Source organism: Euphorbia lathyris, chromosome 5 (genome assembly GCF_963576675.1).
Source record: "Euphorbia lathyris chromosome 5, ddEupLath1.1, whole genome shotgun sequence".
NCBI classification, from domain to species: domain Eukaryota; kingdom Viridiplantae; phylum Streptophyta; class Magnoliopsida; order Malpighiales; family Euphorbiaceae; genus Euphorbia; species Euphorbia lathyris.
In genome coordinates this window covers 19328700-19346234 of record NC_088914.1, presented here as the reverse complement: position 1 = coordinate 19346234, position 17535 = coordinate 19328700, and positions in this window count along the sequence as shown.

The window sequence follows — 17535 nt, the reverse complement described above, 5'->3', positions numbered from 1 at the left end:
TAGCCGCAAAAAAAAAAAAACTTATGTATCCTTCATTTATGATGTGAAGTTTTCTTTCTGTTTTTAGCCGAAAAATAAACTTATTCTTTACTTTGTTTTTTTTTTTTTTTTTTTGCTTTTTTTTATTCAATAAATTTTTTTATTGGTCTACTATAATAGATTTGGTAGTTTTTTTATTTTATTTGTAGTTTTTTTTGTTCTTTCTCCTTCTATGAGGGATCATTCTCTATCTTCATATATGAGTATTATCATGTTTCCTTCATAAAAACAGAAGGGTTTTGTCAATCATCATATAGATCTGACTCAGTGAAAGAAAGATCATGAAGTCATTGAAGAAAAAAACTATGAAGTTGATTCTCGGTGGAATGTGTTTTTCATCGTTGTGCTAAAAACAATTACAAACACGATCTAATGTTATCCTATTATGATCTATGATATTGAAGATGCAGATTCAAACTTTTATGATGATGTATTTATAAATTGTAATTTTTTAATTATTTACGTTGAGATATATTTATTTTTACAAGAAATGAATTGGCTTAAAGCATTATTTGGACCCCCGACCTATCCAAAATTGTGTCATTTGGCCCCTAACCTATTATTTGATCACATTTAGCCCTTGACATATCCCATTTGGTGAAATTTCACCCAATTTTTATGAATACTTAACGGAATCGTTATCTCATTGATAAGTAACGATATTTTGACACTTAAACTTGAAACGTGATATTTCTTAAAGTTTTTTTTTCTCCACATTATGTGGAAATAATTAATTAGATTTAAAAAAAGAAAAAAACAAAAAACAAATCCAAAACTAAAATCTATTAAGTTCAAGTATCAAAATATCGTTACTTATCAATGAGATAATGATTCGGTTAAGTTTGAATCCAAATTTGATAACTTGCTGGATCCGATTTGATGATCTCCGCCGTAGTTACCTGCAAAACAGAACCGGAGACAGGATCTCCGGAAAAACTCTCCGACGATCAAGTCAGTTTTTGTAGGAGGGTTGGTAAATTGACCATAGTATTGTGGGAAAAATGTGAATGTACCTTTCCCCCTTTGGCCTTAGGGCTTTTTATAAGTGTTCTTAAGTAACCGCCGAGGGCGGTTACCCCTTCCAGGCCATGTTCCGAGGGCGGTTACTCCTTTTTAGGTCATGCCCCCTCTCGTGGCTTTCGTGGCAACAAACGTGGTATCGTTTGTCCTGAGTGGGAGTTTTAGTGCTCCATTTAGGAATTCGGGGCGGTTACTCACTTCACCCGCTTCCTCTATTCGGGTCCCATCCCATCTTAGACCATGGATCTAAGTATGGGCTGGGCCCGTGTAATGAATTCGGCCCGGTTTGGCTTCGCGGGTCATCAAAATTAGATGGGGTAAATTTCATCAATGGTGTACAACCTTTATCCCATTTCACACTTTGGTACACAACCTTCAATTTGTCTTAGTAATATGTACGAACTTATAGGTGACTTCCCACTTTGGTATACAACAGGTAAAAATGACTGGTCAAATCTGCCACATCATCATATTTTATTCAAATTAGGGTATTGCTATATATCGCGTCCAAATTCCTTATCACCGCACTCATTGGACCATTTTGCCCTTGGCATAAAAATTTTGTCAAAATTGGGGAACTTTTTTTTTGAGAGAAAATTCAAAATTTAGCCTAAATGGATGCGGCATACCATTCCCACCATGGTGGGAACGGATGCGACATCCGTTCCCGCCATGGTGGGAATGGTATGTCGCATTTGTTCCAGCCATGGTGGGAACGGATGCGGCATACCATTCCCACCATGGCTGGAACGGATGCAGCATCTGTTCCCACCATGGTGGGTCCGTTCCCGCCATGGTGGGAATGGTATGCCGCATCCGTTTAGGCTAAATTTTGAAATATGAAAAATTTTAAAATTTTTAGTGACGAAAAATATTAAATCATTCAATTTTTTGTGACGAAAAATTAAAAATTCTCCTATTTTTTGTGACGAAAAATGCAAAATCGTCATGAAAAATATGTATTATTTTCATGAGTTCTTTGATAAAAAGATGTAAATCTTAATGTTTCCGACTCGTAATCATCCATTTTCGGGGTTCGGATTGTCACACATCAATTATTTTCATAATTTCAATTATTGTTGTTCGGCTTTATGATTTTGGAGAGAGAATTTTCAGTTTTTTATCAAAATTATGAGAAGGACAAAAAAGTGCAAAAGTGGCGGTGAAAAGGAATTTGATAGCGGTATTTAGCAGCTCACTTTAAATTATTAAGGATAAATTACAAAACTAGGTCAAATGGGAGGCTCATTTACATATTTAACCCATTTACTCAACCTACTACATATCTAGACTGTTTTTGTGTGATTTTCCCATAATACCCTCAATATTTACACCCGGTTGTCTTACTCCCGTCTGACTTCGCAGAGGTTAGCATATATGCGAAGCCTGCGAAGCTAATATGCGAAGTCTGCGAAGCTAATATGCGAAGCCTGCGAAATGAATTTTTGGTTTAGTTTATGATTTTAGTTAGCATATGCGAAGTCTGCGAAGCTAATGTTTGATTTAGTTGATGATTTTAGTTAGCATATGCGAAGCCTGCGAAACGAATGTTTGGTTTAGTTGATGATTTTAGTTAGCATATGCGAAGCCTGCGAAGCGAATGTTTGGTTTAGTTGAACAAAAAATGGCAAACAACAACAGATTCTAACATTAAAATCATAATATTATCAAAATTTACAACAAGATTATGGAGAATATCGGAGATGAAAGCCAAAGAAAATGAAGAATATCGATCGCCTAACGGAGAAACTGAGAAAACCGATGGGAGATGAAAAACAGAGAACCAATAGAACCAAAAAATTGAGAGAACAACCACAACTTGAAGAGGAAGACAAGAAAACCAGTAGTAAATCGCAATAGTAGAAAGAGAGCTGTAATACCAGAAAAAAATTCAAGAACAGTCGAACCAGGAACCACTGAAGCAGATGAAGAATATATGGCAGTGATATAAAAGAAACGATCGCTGTCTTAGTCGAGAATGGAGCGAGAGGTGAGGAAAACGTGTTGAAGATCTTGCAGGTTAGATCCATGTGGAAGGAGGAGGAGGAGCCATTTTGGGTGAAGCCACAAAAATCGTGCATTTGGAAGAGAAAGGGGAAGGAGAAGATGAAAGATTGAGGTATTATGGGAAAGTCACATAAAACAGTCTAGATATGTAATAGGTTGAGTAAATGGGTTAAATATGTAAATGGCTCTCCCATTTGACCTAGTTTTGTAATTTTCCCAATTATTAATAAAAGTGAGACCCACAAATTATAAAAAAATTAATTTTTATTTTTTTTCTTTTTTAGCCTTATCCCTTCATCTTCTTCCCTCTATTTTTTTTCTCTCTCTACCTCCTCTCTCTCTCTTCATTACTTTGGTAACAGTTGAGATCGAATTTCAAGAGTTCTTCATTGCTGGATAAAATAAAGATCCAAGTTCAAGAGCTTTTCAATCTGCCAGTGGAGGAGAGGAAAAGTTTTTAGCAATATCCTGGACAAATCGAGAGTTACTCATCAGAGAGAATTTTGGAATGAAAAACAACTTTAGATTTTAATTAAGGGAATCAGGAACAGCTTCAACCTTTTCCGCCGACTTACTTCTACTATTCCCCAAAACTTCATCTTTCTTTTCCTTAATTGATAATCCATTTGTTGTTTCGACACGGAAAAAAATTGGACTTACAACAGTTTTCTTCAGATCTAATCGGTTTTGTTCTCTTCCTTGCAGCTCTTTTTATAGTTTAGATTTAAAAGGTTCAGTTTCGAGAAAAAGAACAGAGAGAAACAATAACAGGGAGGAGAAAGAAGATGGTAATAGGCGTGATTGAATCGAAAGGACAAGAATGTTAATATAATATATTTATAGCGCTTTAACTGTTCCCTTTCGAAAACCTGTTAATGGCTTAATGCCGACTCCACTACCTTAACCACCGCCGCAACAGATCCCCAATTTTCTGCAATTCAATTAAGCTTTGACAAATAGCCTGAACTTTTGCATCAGAGGAATGGAGAGGTTTGTACTCGCCGAATTTACCTTTGATACGATCTGATGAAGGTATGAAGCTAAATAAAGAGACATTAATTTGTTTAAGGTCATATATAATAACCATGTTGAAAGCTTTTCATGACAATGTTGATAGGGAGTTGAAAGGATCATAGTGGTGGATTTATGAAAATAAAATAGTTTAAGAGAGAGAAAAGCAAAAGAGAGGAAGTTAAGATACTTTAATGGTGTTTAATGGTGGTTTTAGGAAGAAGAATCTTTTATTAAAAAAGAGGAAGAAAATCAAAATAAGGCTAATTTAGTAATTACACATGTGATTATCAATTTTTGACTTTTCGACCGGTCAAACTGCTGATGTGACGCGTTGACCGGTCATTTTTACCTGCTATATACCAAAGTGGGAGGTCACATATAAGTTCATATATATTAGTGAGACAAATCGAAGGTTGTACATCAAAGTGTGAAATGAGACTAAAGTTGTACACCATTGATGAAATTTACCCAAATTGGGTGAAAGTTCACCAATTTGGGATAGATCAGGGGTCATATGTGACCAAATAATAGGTCAGTGGCTAAATAATAAAATTTTAGATAGATTAAGGATCAAATAGTGTTTTAGTTATTTTTACTAGAAATATCTAGTTTTACTAGAAATGAAATAATTATATTTCTTTTAAAAAAACAAAAATAAAGTTCTTAAAAAACAAAAATAAAAAATCGCGTTGATAATTTATGAGTGTTGTTATTTACCGCTCCTATTTTCCCACTTACTGCCCCTTTTTTACCATATTTGCCCTCAATTTTTTTTAAAATTTAGAAAATATTCAATTTTTTAAAAAAATTCCAGAATTTTGCCTTGGCGGGTGAATGACCCGCCATCCCTTAAGGAGTGGCGGGTCATTCACCCGCCACTCCTTTAGGGATGGCGGGTAATTGACCCGCCAAGGCAAAATTCCGGAAAATTTGCCCACACATCTAAAAATTTCCGGATTTTTGCCTTGGCGGGCCAATGGCCCACCACTAAACAAGGAGTGGCGGGTCAATGACCCGCCATCCCGCCACTCCTTGTCTAGTGGTGGGTCATTTGGCCCGCCAAGGCAAAAATTCGAAAATTTTTAAATGTGTGGGGGAAGGGGTTTGAAATTTTTTTTTCCAAAAAAAAGGAAGAGGTTAATATGTCTTTTTCCGGGCGGTAAGTAGCAATCCACTAATTTATTTATAAAAATTCAATTTAAATGTTGAATAAAATACTAGTGAATTTAATTATAATCTACATCTTGAATTTAATAGAATGATTTTTCTGAGACCTTTTGTTAATGGATGTAAAAAATGGTTGAAAGCATCTGGTATTTTTTATTATCACAAGTGATGTGATGTTAAAGACAATTGATTTCCAATTCTAAGCATACCATATAATAAAATAAATAATATAAGATGGAGTGTAAAATTCATCCAATGTTGAAAGATACAAAGTAAGGTTTATTTTATAAAAAACAAAGTAAGAATAGCATCTCCTATAAAATAAATAATATAAGGTGGTTTAAGGGCTTTTTTCCAAAATAAACCCAACTAGAATATCAATAAGGAGAATATGGATTTTTTTTGTTAGATAAAAGAAGGCAAGAAGCCCAACAAAAAAGAAAAACAAGAAGAGGAGAAAAGAAAGTCTAACTACGAATCAAACTACTAGAAACATAACCCTTGTAATCAGCTGCAATAACTTCCTAGAGGCATGCAGGAGGCACATCAAACTCATGGTGATCCAGTGAATAAGAACCTGCGAAATTTGCCAACCAGTTGGCTGCCTTATTGCCTTCACGATACGTATGCATAAAGAGAATGCTCCGTTGTCTGTCCCGGAGTTCAGTACACCTATAGATAAGCTAGCAAAACGGGTGATGCATCTCCATGCCCCCTATCATGTACTGTAAAGTAATCTTCGAATCCAACTCTACAATTAGTTTTTGATGCCGCGGTCCCAGGCTAACTTTAGCCCAAAATAGAGACCCCATAATTCCACAACAGCTGAAGTACAGTAACCAATATTGGCACCAAAACCTCCACACCAACGTCCCTGCTCATCTCTAAGCAGACCACCTACTGAAGCCATCCCAGGATTCTCTTTACAGGCTCCGTCCGTATTTAGATTCATCCATCCCGGATCAAGTGGGTGCCACGAGATCCAGATCATATGTTTGCAAATAGGTGAGCTAGTGTGTTGGAGCTTTTGAGCTCAGATGAATTCTTCATAGAACATGGTGATTTTGTCAATGGAGTAAGCGTTAAGAGCTACATAAGAGAAAACCTTCTCGTTTCGCCACTTCCATAACCACCAGATACTATACACAAAGAAAGTTGGTCACGAGATGTTACAAAAAGTCCTTAACTGATCAAAATTGGAATTTAGCCACCAATTGAAAGAAGAGGTGTAAAAAGTGTAAAAAATCATTTGTGAATTAGCTGGAATCACTTTATCCCATATTTTTCATGCAACCTGACAGTCCCGAAGGAGGTGAAGGAGAGTTTCAGGCTCCTTACAGAAAGGACATGTTTCTTTACTCGAGATATGTCTTCGTACTCCGTTAACATTATAAAAGACTATATTATGCTTGAGTTGACATATGAAGCATTGCAATTTTTTTGGAACTTCCAACAGCCAGACCTGAGACCAGCTTGTATTTGGATTCGAGGCTTGAACAGAAGGGCTGATACAGTCATAGCCAGACGGACTGAGTAATCTCCCGAGGAAGCAAGGAACCAGTACCAGCAATCAGCAATTGGAGTATCAGGACAAACCGTTAGAGAGGCAAGCCGGAGGATTGTCCTGGCATCCAAAAAATCGGTAAACATGTCCCATTTCCAGGTACTATGACTGGGATCCTAGAAAAAAGGATACAGGCTGGTTCTGCAGATGCTCAGGAGGCGGGATAATAGCTTTGCAACTGAGAGGTTCTTCACAACACCAAATGTCGAACCAGAAGCTTGTTGTTCTCCCGTTAAAAATAAGTTTACTGTTGTCCTATGATGTGACTCTAGCAAGTGTACTGGATACAAGTAATAAAGTGATAAGTCAAGTATCGTATCCATAGGGATTGAGATCAAAATGATATGAGAAAATCGTTGCTGAACAGAGTGTGTGTGTATAAAGGTATCTTCTTAGTAGGATTGATTGTTTGAGTGTGATAGTTAAGACAACAGTGTGCTAAAGCTATGACAAATAAATAACAGTTTAAAAGATAGAACAGGCCAGGCACTGCCGAACAGGTTGTGCAAAGTCTTACAACATTCCAACGAATTAGTGATGATGCCAATGAAGCCAAAGTATCAGCTTTAATGCCCGCTTAAGTCAACTTTCGTGTGTTCTTAAGTTCCTGAGATTTACTAGAACCTTTAGCGTCCTAAAGATACGTTCTTTCTTGCATTAAGATCGAAGCTGCATTTCTATTTAAGAAAACCTTCGACACAACCATCTAACAGGTCTGCTTCGAGGTTGCGAGATTAATAGAGATATCAGTGAAGATGCAAGCAGTGTCCTAACATTCATCTATCACATGCATAAATGCCGAAGCACAGAAGTTAAACCCTCATCAATCACAACATTGGAAAAATACTACACATTAATTGAAAACGATATACGACTTACATTACTGGCCCGGACTGGCCTTGCCCATTCAAAATGGATTACTCACTCATATCGAGCAGTGAGTAATCAGTTGTTCTTGATACATTCAGAGACTCCATTCGAGTTCTCCTCCCTTCCTTTGCTAAAATAACTTATCTATTCTAAAAAGCTAAAACTATCCGAACTCCCTATCTTTCCTTTGCTACGCCTACTTAAAGGAGAAAGACAGGGACAAAATTGGTACATGAAAAGTACCCTTACAGAAATTAAGTCAACTAATACTAAATAAAAATAAATTGAAATGATTAGGAATCCTTTTTTACCCTTGAACACTCAAGGGTCGATACTTCATGTCATCTTGCTTCTTTGAGTAATGCCACCTTAACACTTTTCCACCTGCTGCTCTGCCTCTGCCTCTGCCACCTCTGATCTGTCGTTGTCCGTCATCGAGTATCCGGCGTTTGACCGCTAGACTGAAGAAAGGTTCCACTCCTCTTTTGGCAGTAGCGAAACAAACTATTTCCAGCGTGTTTAGCATTAATCTTTACTTATATGCAAAAAGACATTAATCAGCCCTTATTCTTTGCAATGTAACATAAAAAAAACACCCAAATTCTCTTATAAATATTATGTTAAACTTAGTCAATTTCATGCCTAACAAATACCCCCAAATTGAACCTTTGCTTGTCCTCAAGCAACAAATTGTAATAAAGAATACTGTAACAGAAAAGAGTTAGGAATGAAATTTTTCAGAGAAAGAAAAAGGGAAACAGAGATTAGAGCTTGTTTTAAACAGTCAGTCCTTTTACTCGAGAACTTCCTTAAAGCTAACCCGAGCTCGGAGAAGTAAGAGATAAGAGGGCCCCATGGAAAATGTGGTCAGAAATCCATAATTTTAGACTTCTACTTTCACAAGAAGCTACCACTCGCCAAACATGCCTCGCTAAGGAATGGAATAATTCACTCACTCTCGCATGGCATTTATTTACCATAAGAAACAGAATTCGATTTCACTCCTCAGCTCAGACACCACACCCTTAGGGTGTGAGTTTGCCTATTGGTCCTGAATCTATGGGTCAAAATTCTTTCAAGCATAGTCCAAAGGACTTGACAAAGGTTGTAATATTAGGCTCGGGTTCTGGTTTGATAGTGAAAAGCTATTTCAGTGTATGAATTCTGTCTGTATGCAATTTATTGAACCGATACCGCTTTCAACAATCAAAGTGATTTAACCATTTCCACATTCAAACAGCCTGTTTTCTTAAGACAACCTATCCTTTCTAATCATATCAATCATTAAAGATCTTTCCATCTAAACACAAACTTCCCAGGTTCCTTTCTATCTTATCTTTATTATCTGCACAACTGCCTTTGCTGTGTAATTTTAAAAGCACATGATTTCAATTTAAACAGTTGGTTTTGAAGCACCAGACAGAACTCAGGATATTTGGGAATATCAGTGAAAGGACGGGGTCACTTTGCGTGGTTTTCAGAAAGAAAAGGTTATGGCTCAAGTTGGGTACCCTAAAACGTGAGTGCAAAGAACAGGTGGCTTTTTGTGTAGTGGAAGGGGGAACTAATGCCTTTTTCTTCCTATGCTTGTCAAAAAGAATCTCCATTTCAACAGGGCAAACCAAGGCAAATCCTCCCTAAAGATAGTGAGCGCTGGCCCTCTCAGAAAAGAATCAATGCATACTATAGATGCACTCTCAGGCTCGAGTTCTCACTATTTTTGGGGAAATGCAGTAAGACAAGGGTTACTAATTGTGAAAGAAGATTTAAAAATTGCAAAATTTTTGGAACTTCCCGATTCGGGGAGACAAAGTTCAAACAAACAAGTAAAACCCAATAATTCCTTCAAAACACGCACAGTCTGTTTAGTGAATCACATTGAACATAAAGCAATCGAATAGATAATGATTAAACAAGGAGATGAGAACGAAGAAACGGAAATCACAGAAATCACAAAAGGACCTATGCATAAAAGATTCTCAAGGGATATTTGTTCTACATCAAATTACTAGTTAAACAACAGAATTTAGCATTTATCATGTTATGCCTGCATTTATTGTGAGACACAACCCCCACCCCCAAATTAAAACAGAACATTGTCCTCAATGTTATAATGATGGCAGCAGATTGTAGATAATTTAAAGCATACAACACAGGCATAGCACAGTTGGATAGAGTAAGGGTGTTAGAGGTTACCAAATGCTAGGACAGCGACCATGTTGACAGATCAGGCGGGCTGGGAGAGAGAGGAGTTAACCTCTCTATCCGCAGCGGGAGGAATGCCTTCCCCTTTCGAGGAAGTTTCAGCATTAGCATTAGCAGTAGCAGGTGTTTCAGGCATTTTTCTTACCGGACTTTTGACAGAAAAACCGGATGGACTCTCCTTACCATGCTCCTCAATACAGATTGTTTTGAGCATGTCGATCGATACCTCATGGGACTCATACTTTTGCTCGAGTGCAAATATCATCTCACGGTTGGCTTGGTTTTGAGCACACAGGGCATTTAACCTGTCAAGGATGTCCTCGTTCGAAAGCTTTGCACATTTCTTATAGAAGTTCAGATCCTTTGGCAGCTCGACCTATTCAGAATCCGATGAGACCGATACAGTTGGCTCATTCTTTCTCTTCCGGCTCCCAACTTTCCTTGATGTCATAAAGTCCGACATCCAAACCCACTTCCCGTTCACCATTTTACCAAACAACATCTTCTGCAGGCTCTTTAGGTCAATCTGGTCTGGGTGGTTCATAATAGTGAGCCGAGAGTGGTCTTCGGGCTTAAAAACTCCGATAGATTCAGCAATCCTTGTGACGATGCTCCCGCAGCAGATGAGTGAAGAGTTCTTCTTACAGAAAGCGCTGATGTATTCTCCAAACCAGTAACCAAGATTCATTCTTGGCCCAACTTCCATACTCCACAACGCTGTCAGATCTGCATGTGGCATGGTGGCTTGATTTTTTCGTGCGAAGATCATGCCGGAAACCAACTTGTGCAAGTAGCGAACAGCATAGTCGTCAATATTGGATGCCTTGGAGACACTCCCGTCATAATGCTGCTGACCTGTAAGAGAATTCCAGAAGGCAGTAGGGTCAAAGACATCAGGGGTCTTGGTGAATGCTTCCTTGTAGCTCTCGGACTCTAGGTCATCATCATCCGCAGCACCTAACATTTGGTTGAACAGGTTCAGCGAAGGCCTCTGAGTGTGACCCATAAGCCGGAAACTGAACTTCCCTTCTTCTTCAGGATCGGTGATCTCAGTATCGTGCTTGAAAGTAGCCAGGAATTCGAGCGTCAATTCTTTGTACGCAGGTTCTTTCATCTCAAAGAAGCAGCCGAAATGGCCTGCCTCCATGAGCGTGCACACATGATCTTCAAGCTTTAACCGCCTCAAGGTATCCCAACAAACTGTTCGGATGGGTCCGAATTCAAGTTTAGCCAGCTCTTCGTAGTAAGCTTGAACTGTTGCATCTTTGAACTGGGAGAGTTTCTTCACTAGCTTTTCATCTGGAACAAAAGCTACAGTGCTGGGTTCCGTCATCTTCCCTTTTGCCTTTTCTTTCCTGGCCGAACCCTCAACTTTTACATGTTTTCCCGAACCATGGGTTCTCATGCTGTGCTCTAATTTAAATAAGGTTTCCCAGTGATAAAGGGCACAGAGCATGTGATGCCTAAGTGAAAGGAACTAACAAAGGAAAAGAAAATACAGTGAGCGAATGACCGTAATAAAGTAGATCTCTTTAAGTAGGGAGAACAGAAACGTTCCGTTGCCAATTTGTCCTTATGAGGGCGGTCCAGAGGACGCCACCTAGACAAATTAGACAAAAGGCGTGTTCGTTCGAATAAGAATAGGGGTGACGAATGGTCATGATTTAAATTTCGAATTTATTGCTCCCTATCCGTTTGATTTCATCGAGGAAGACAGGCGAAATGAGTGCCTAGGGATATAGGATTAGACGTTTTTACTTTTTCTGACTTTTATTTCGCCGCCCAACTTCCCATGGTAAACCACTCCCTTACTGAACAGGTACATTCGTAAAACTTCACCTTTAGGAAAGGGTGTGAGTTTTACGACTGTGCTTGTTCCTGAGATACTCATTACGGATCAATGCTTGACATAAAGTGACTTTATTCTACAATTGATACTACTTAACAAAATTTTGAAAATTAAAAAAAAATAATTTAAATGCAAAGCTACTTGTGCTACAATTGGTGTTTGTAGGGAACACCCTTTTCGCTTCTACTGGCTTGGGGGATCTTGAAAGTGAACTGTATCTATCTTCCTTGTGTGATCGCTCTCTAAATATGGTTTCAATGACCTTCCCTGCCAATCTCAACTGCTCCATGACCAAACACCTTGCGCACCAGATAAGGTCTCGTCCATCTTGACTTTAGCTTCCCAGGAAACAACCTGAGTCTTGAATTGTACAGGAGGACTCTCTGACCTTCATGGAACGTCTTTGTCTGGATTTTCTTATCATGCCACACCTTTGTCTTGTCTTTGTAATTCACGGCATTCTCATATGAGAACAACCTGGACTCTTCCATGTCACAGAGTTGAAGTCTTCTCTGATCTCCAACAGCTTGTTGCTCAAAATTTAAGAAAGTTAATGCCCAAAAGGCCCTGTGTTCCATTTCTACTGGCAGGTGACACGATTTCCCGTATAACAATCTAAACGGAGACATTCCAATTGGTGTTTTATAGGCAGTCCTATATGCCCAAAGAGCATCGTCAAGCTTGTTTGCCCAGTCTTCCCTAGAATTGCCAACAGTTTTTTCTAAAATTCTTTTGATTTCACGATTGGAAATCTCTACCTGTCCACTTGTTTGTGGATGGTAAGGTGTGGCAATTCTGTGAGAGACTCCAAGCTTTCCCATCAGATGTTCGAATTTGGCATTGCAAAAGTGGGTTCCTTGATCACTAATGATCGCTCGTGGGACACCGAATCTGGCGAACAGCCTTTTCAGGAATTTTACAACCACACGGGCGTCATTGGTGGGACTAGCCGTTGCTTCAACCCACTTGCTCACATAATCTACAGCCACTAAGATATATTTATTCCCAAAAGATGTAGGGAATGGCCCCATAAAATCTATGCCCCAGATATCAAAAATCTCACAAACAACTATGTTGTTGAGGGGTATAGCATTCCTAGCCGAGATGTTGCCTGTTCGCTGGCACTCATTGCAAGTGCTAACGAATAGATGGACATCTTTGAAAAGTGTTGGCTAGAAAAAACCTAATTGAAGAACCTTGGCTGCAGTTCTGCTAGCGCTATGGTGTCCTCCAGCTTCACGGTCATGACAGTGGCTTAGAACATCATGTCCCTCTTCTTGCGATATACATATTTGAATAATTTGATCAATGCACAACCTGAAAAGATAAGGGTCATCCTAAAAATAATATTTAATTTCAGAAAAAAACTTCCTCCTTTGATTCATGGACATGTTGTGTGGCTTGAGCGAACTCGCAAGGTAATTAGCAATATCGGCAAACCACGGCGCAGACTGTGCGGCATATAGATGCTCATCTAGAAATCTTTCTAGAATTTATGGTTGTTCCTGGCTACTTTGGTGAGAAATCCTTGACAAATGATCAGCCGCGACATTTTCAGTTCCCTTTTTATCCTTAATCTCGAGATCAAACTCTTGAAGTAACAATAGCCAGCGGATTAATCTCGGCTTAGCATCCTTTTTCGCGAACAAGTAGCGTAGCGCAGCGTGGTCTGTGTGCACAACTACTTTGGATAACACCAAGTAAGGTCGAAATTTGTCGAAGGCATACACAACTGCAAGAAGCTCCTTCTCTGTAGTTGTGTAATTCTGTTGTGCATCGTTTAGCGTCTTGCTTGCATAGTAAATTGGCCTAAACTTTTTCTCTATCCTTTGTCCAAGGACGGCCCCCACACAAGTATCGCTCGCGTCGCACATCATCTCAAAAGGTTGCTCCCAGTCTGGTCTTGCCAGTATAGGCGAGTTGATCAGCTTGGTCTTTAAGAGCTTAAACGCCTTTAAACAGTTTGCATCGAAAGAGAATTCGGCTTCCTTATGAAGTAAGGCCGACAAGGGAAGCACAATTTTTGAAAAATCTTTGATAAACCTGCGATAAAACCCTGCGTGCCCCAGAAAACTTCGCACATCTTTTACATTGGCAGGCACAGCTAGCTTTTCTATCACCTCTACCTTTGCTTTGTCCACTTCCATCCCTTTCTCTAAAATTTTATGCCCGAGGACAATTCCTCCCGTGACCATGAAGTGGCACTTCTCCCAATTTAAGACCAAGTGAGTCTCCTTGCATCGCACAAGCACATCTTTGAGGTTGTTTAGACAGCTATCAAATGAGTTTCCATAAACCGAGAAGTCGTCCATGAATATTTCTACGGTCCGCTCCACCATGTCATGAAAAATGGACATCATACATCGCTGGAAAGTGGCTGGAGCGTTGCACAACCCGAACGGCATTCTTCTGTAAGCATAAGTCCCATACGGACATGTGAACGTTGTCTTCTCTTGGTCCTCACTATGAATTGCGATTTGGTTGTATCCTGAATAACCGTCGAGAAAACAATAGAATGCATATCCTGCTAACCGCTCTAGCATCTGATCAATGAAGGGCAAAGGGAAATGATCCTTCCTCGTGGCTTCATTGAGCTTTCTGTAATCAACACAAACTCTCCATCCTGTAATCGTTCTTGTGGGTACCAACTCGTCTTTCTCGTTGAGGACTACTGTTGTTCCTCCCTTCTTTGGCACAACGTGAACAGGGCTTGTCCACACACTATCAGATATTGGGTAAATAATGCCAGCATCGAGAAGCTTGATCACTTCTTTTCGCACAACCTCCTTCATGTGGGGATTTAGTCTGCATTGCGGTTGGACAGTTGGTTTGTGCTCCTTTTCCATCAAGATTCTGTGAACACAGACTGCAGGACTGATTCCTTTTATGTCATCAATTTTCCATGCGATTGCATCCTTGTTTCTTCGCAAAACCGCCATGAGTTGCGCCTTTTGATCAGGAGTTAACTTTGAGGATATGATGACCGGACTTCCGCTGGGTGGTTCAAGGAACGCATACTCGAGGTGTGCAGGCAACGGTTTCAATTCTGGTTTAGTCACCGGCACAGTTGGTATCTCCAGTGGTTCTTGATGAGTAGGAACAGTAGGATCGAAAGGAGGTGTCGGTAGGTTGGTTTCAATGGAACAGCCTGTTCCTTCGCATATGTTCACCTCCTCTCCCAACAAAGTTTCTAGAGTGTCTTGTTCCTGCAAAGTAGACAAACTTTGAAAGTCATCCAAGAAACAGCATGTGTCATCATTATTATTTGCACGTCTCATTGCCTTATTCATTTTGAAAATGACCTCTTCACCATTGATCCTTAAAAATAATTGTCCCTCGCCTACGTCTATCAATGATTTCCCCGTGGCTAAGAATGCTCTACCTAGGATGATAGGAACATGCAAGTCTTCATCAATGTCCATTATAATGAAAACAACGGCAAAATAAATTTCCCTACTTTGACTAACACATCTTCCACAACCCCCCTAGGATAGCATACTGAACGATCAGCTAATTGAATAGACATACGAGTCGGTTGGGGTTCTCCTAATCCAAGTTTTGCACATACAAAATAAGGCATCAGATTTATACTAGCTCCTAGATCACATAGTGCATTTTCAATATTTAGCTTTCCAATTGAACAAGGAATAGGAAAACTCCCTAGATCTTTTAGCTTCTTAGGTAGCTGCTGCTTGTTTTGTAGTATGGACGAACAATCTCTGTTGAGTTGTATCATGGAAATGTTTTCCAGCTTCTTTTTGTTAGACAGGATGTCTTTGAGGAATTTGGCGTATGTCGGCATCTGTGCCAGTGCTTCTACAAAAGGAATGTTGATGTGTAACTTCCTTAAGGTATCTAACACTTTCGAATTCTGTTCTTCCAGCTTTTTTTTTATTAGACGTGTTGGATATGGCACAGTTGGAACATACGGCGGTGGTGGTTTATACATTCTTTCGCCCTCCTCTTGATCTGGCTTACCTGTGTCGTTCGCCTTCCTTGTTTCTTCATCACTAGGAACAGTCTGTTCCTGCTCCCCTTCAGCTTCTTTGGACGTTCCTGCACACTCAGCATTCTTATCAGTCAAAATAATTGGTTGAGTTTCCTTACCAGACCTTAGGGTGATTGCCATGACGTCACCCTTTGGATTTGGTTCTGTGTTGCTCGACATTATTCCCTTTCCTTTTGACGTGGATGCAGCTAACTGGTGAACCTGTGTTTCCAAACTTTTTATTGATGCTTGTGTCTGTTTCATAAACTGTATCATCATTGTTTTCATATCTGGCTCTACGTCTTCCTTTGGTGGCACAGGTTGCTTGTATTGCTGCTGAGGTTGTCTTTGGTACTATCCTCCTTGCTGTTGTTGATACCTTAGCTGGTCTTGATACCGTGGTTGCCCCAGCTGGTCTGGTTGGCCTGTTCATCCAAAATTTGGATGGTTCCTGGTTTCAGAGTTGTATGTGTTAGAATAGCGATTAGGCTGGTTCCTTTGATTATACCCTGCGTAGTCACATTCAGCCTGTGTGCCCTTTCCCTACTTAACTCCGGGATAATTTATGTTGAAATGAGCTCCTCCGCAAAAATCACAAATGTCATTGAATGGTGGTTCATTATGGATCGAAGACACATTTATCTTTCCCAACTGTCGAGCAAGCTGTTCTAATTGGCTTGTTAGTTTCAACACCACATCTTCACTTGCCGACTTCTTTCCTTCACTTCTGGCGAAGTGCCAGTTGTAACTTATGCTTACCACCTTCTCAATAAGGTCATACAAAGCATGTGGCTTAAGATCTTCTGGATTACCGTTAGCAATGGATTCGATTTGAATTTTGTAAATGTTGGTCACGCCATTGTAGAAATTTTGCACTTCCATCCACATAGGGATACCATGATTTGGCACCCTTCTCAACAACTCTTTATATCTCTCCCAGGCTTCTGCCAGCGACTCATCCTCTTCTTGTATGAACCGAGACACTTCATTTCTTAGTTTTATGGCTTGTCGTGGTGGGAAATATTTCATCAGAAAAGCTCGCGCCATCTCTTCCCAACTTGTGATTGTTCCTGGCTGTAAATTTCTTAGCCAGTTCTTCGCTTTATCCCTCAGGGAAAAAGGAAACAGCTTCAATCTGATTACATCATCAGAAACACCTCTGTTCGATCTGAATGTGTTGCATAACGTGATGAATTCTTGAATATGCCCATTTGGATCTTCAGATTGAAACCCATTAAATTGTACTGAGGCCTGGATCATCTGTATCATGGACCCCTTCACTTCGAACATGTTGTTCCCCTCGTTGGGTAACACGATACATGATGAATGTCCCTCTGTGGTTGGCCTCGAATAATCTCTGATTCGTATAACAAGAGGGTTATTATTCTCTCCTTCTTCTTCTTGGTTTGGTGGAACTGGTTGTTCGAGTGGTACCCTTCCAGCCATTCTTCTCTCTCTTTGTCTTTCTCTCTATCTAGCACGTCGAGCTCCCGCTCTGTTTCGTCTACACGTCCTCTCTAATTCGAGATCGATAGGAAAAACAGGAGGTCCAGCTCTGCGCATAAACAGGTTAAGAACTTTCTTTTTTTTTCTTTTCTGCACGCCTTAGCAAATAGATTAAAAACACCCCGTTTCAAAGAAATTTCAGATATATTTTGTTGCTTTCAATCCCCGGCAACAGCGCCAAAAACTTGTTGTCCTATGATGTGACTCTAGCAAGTGTACTAGATACAAGTAATAAAGTGATAAGTCAAGTATCGTATCCACAGGGATTGAGATCAAAATGATATGAGAAAATCGTTGCTGAACAGA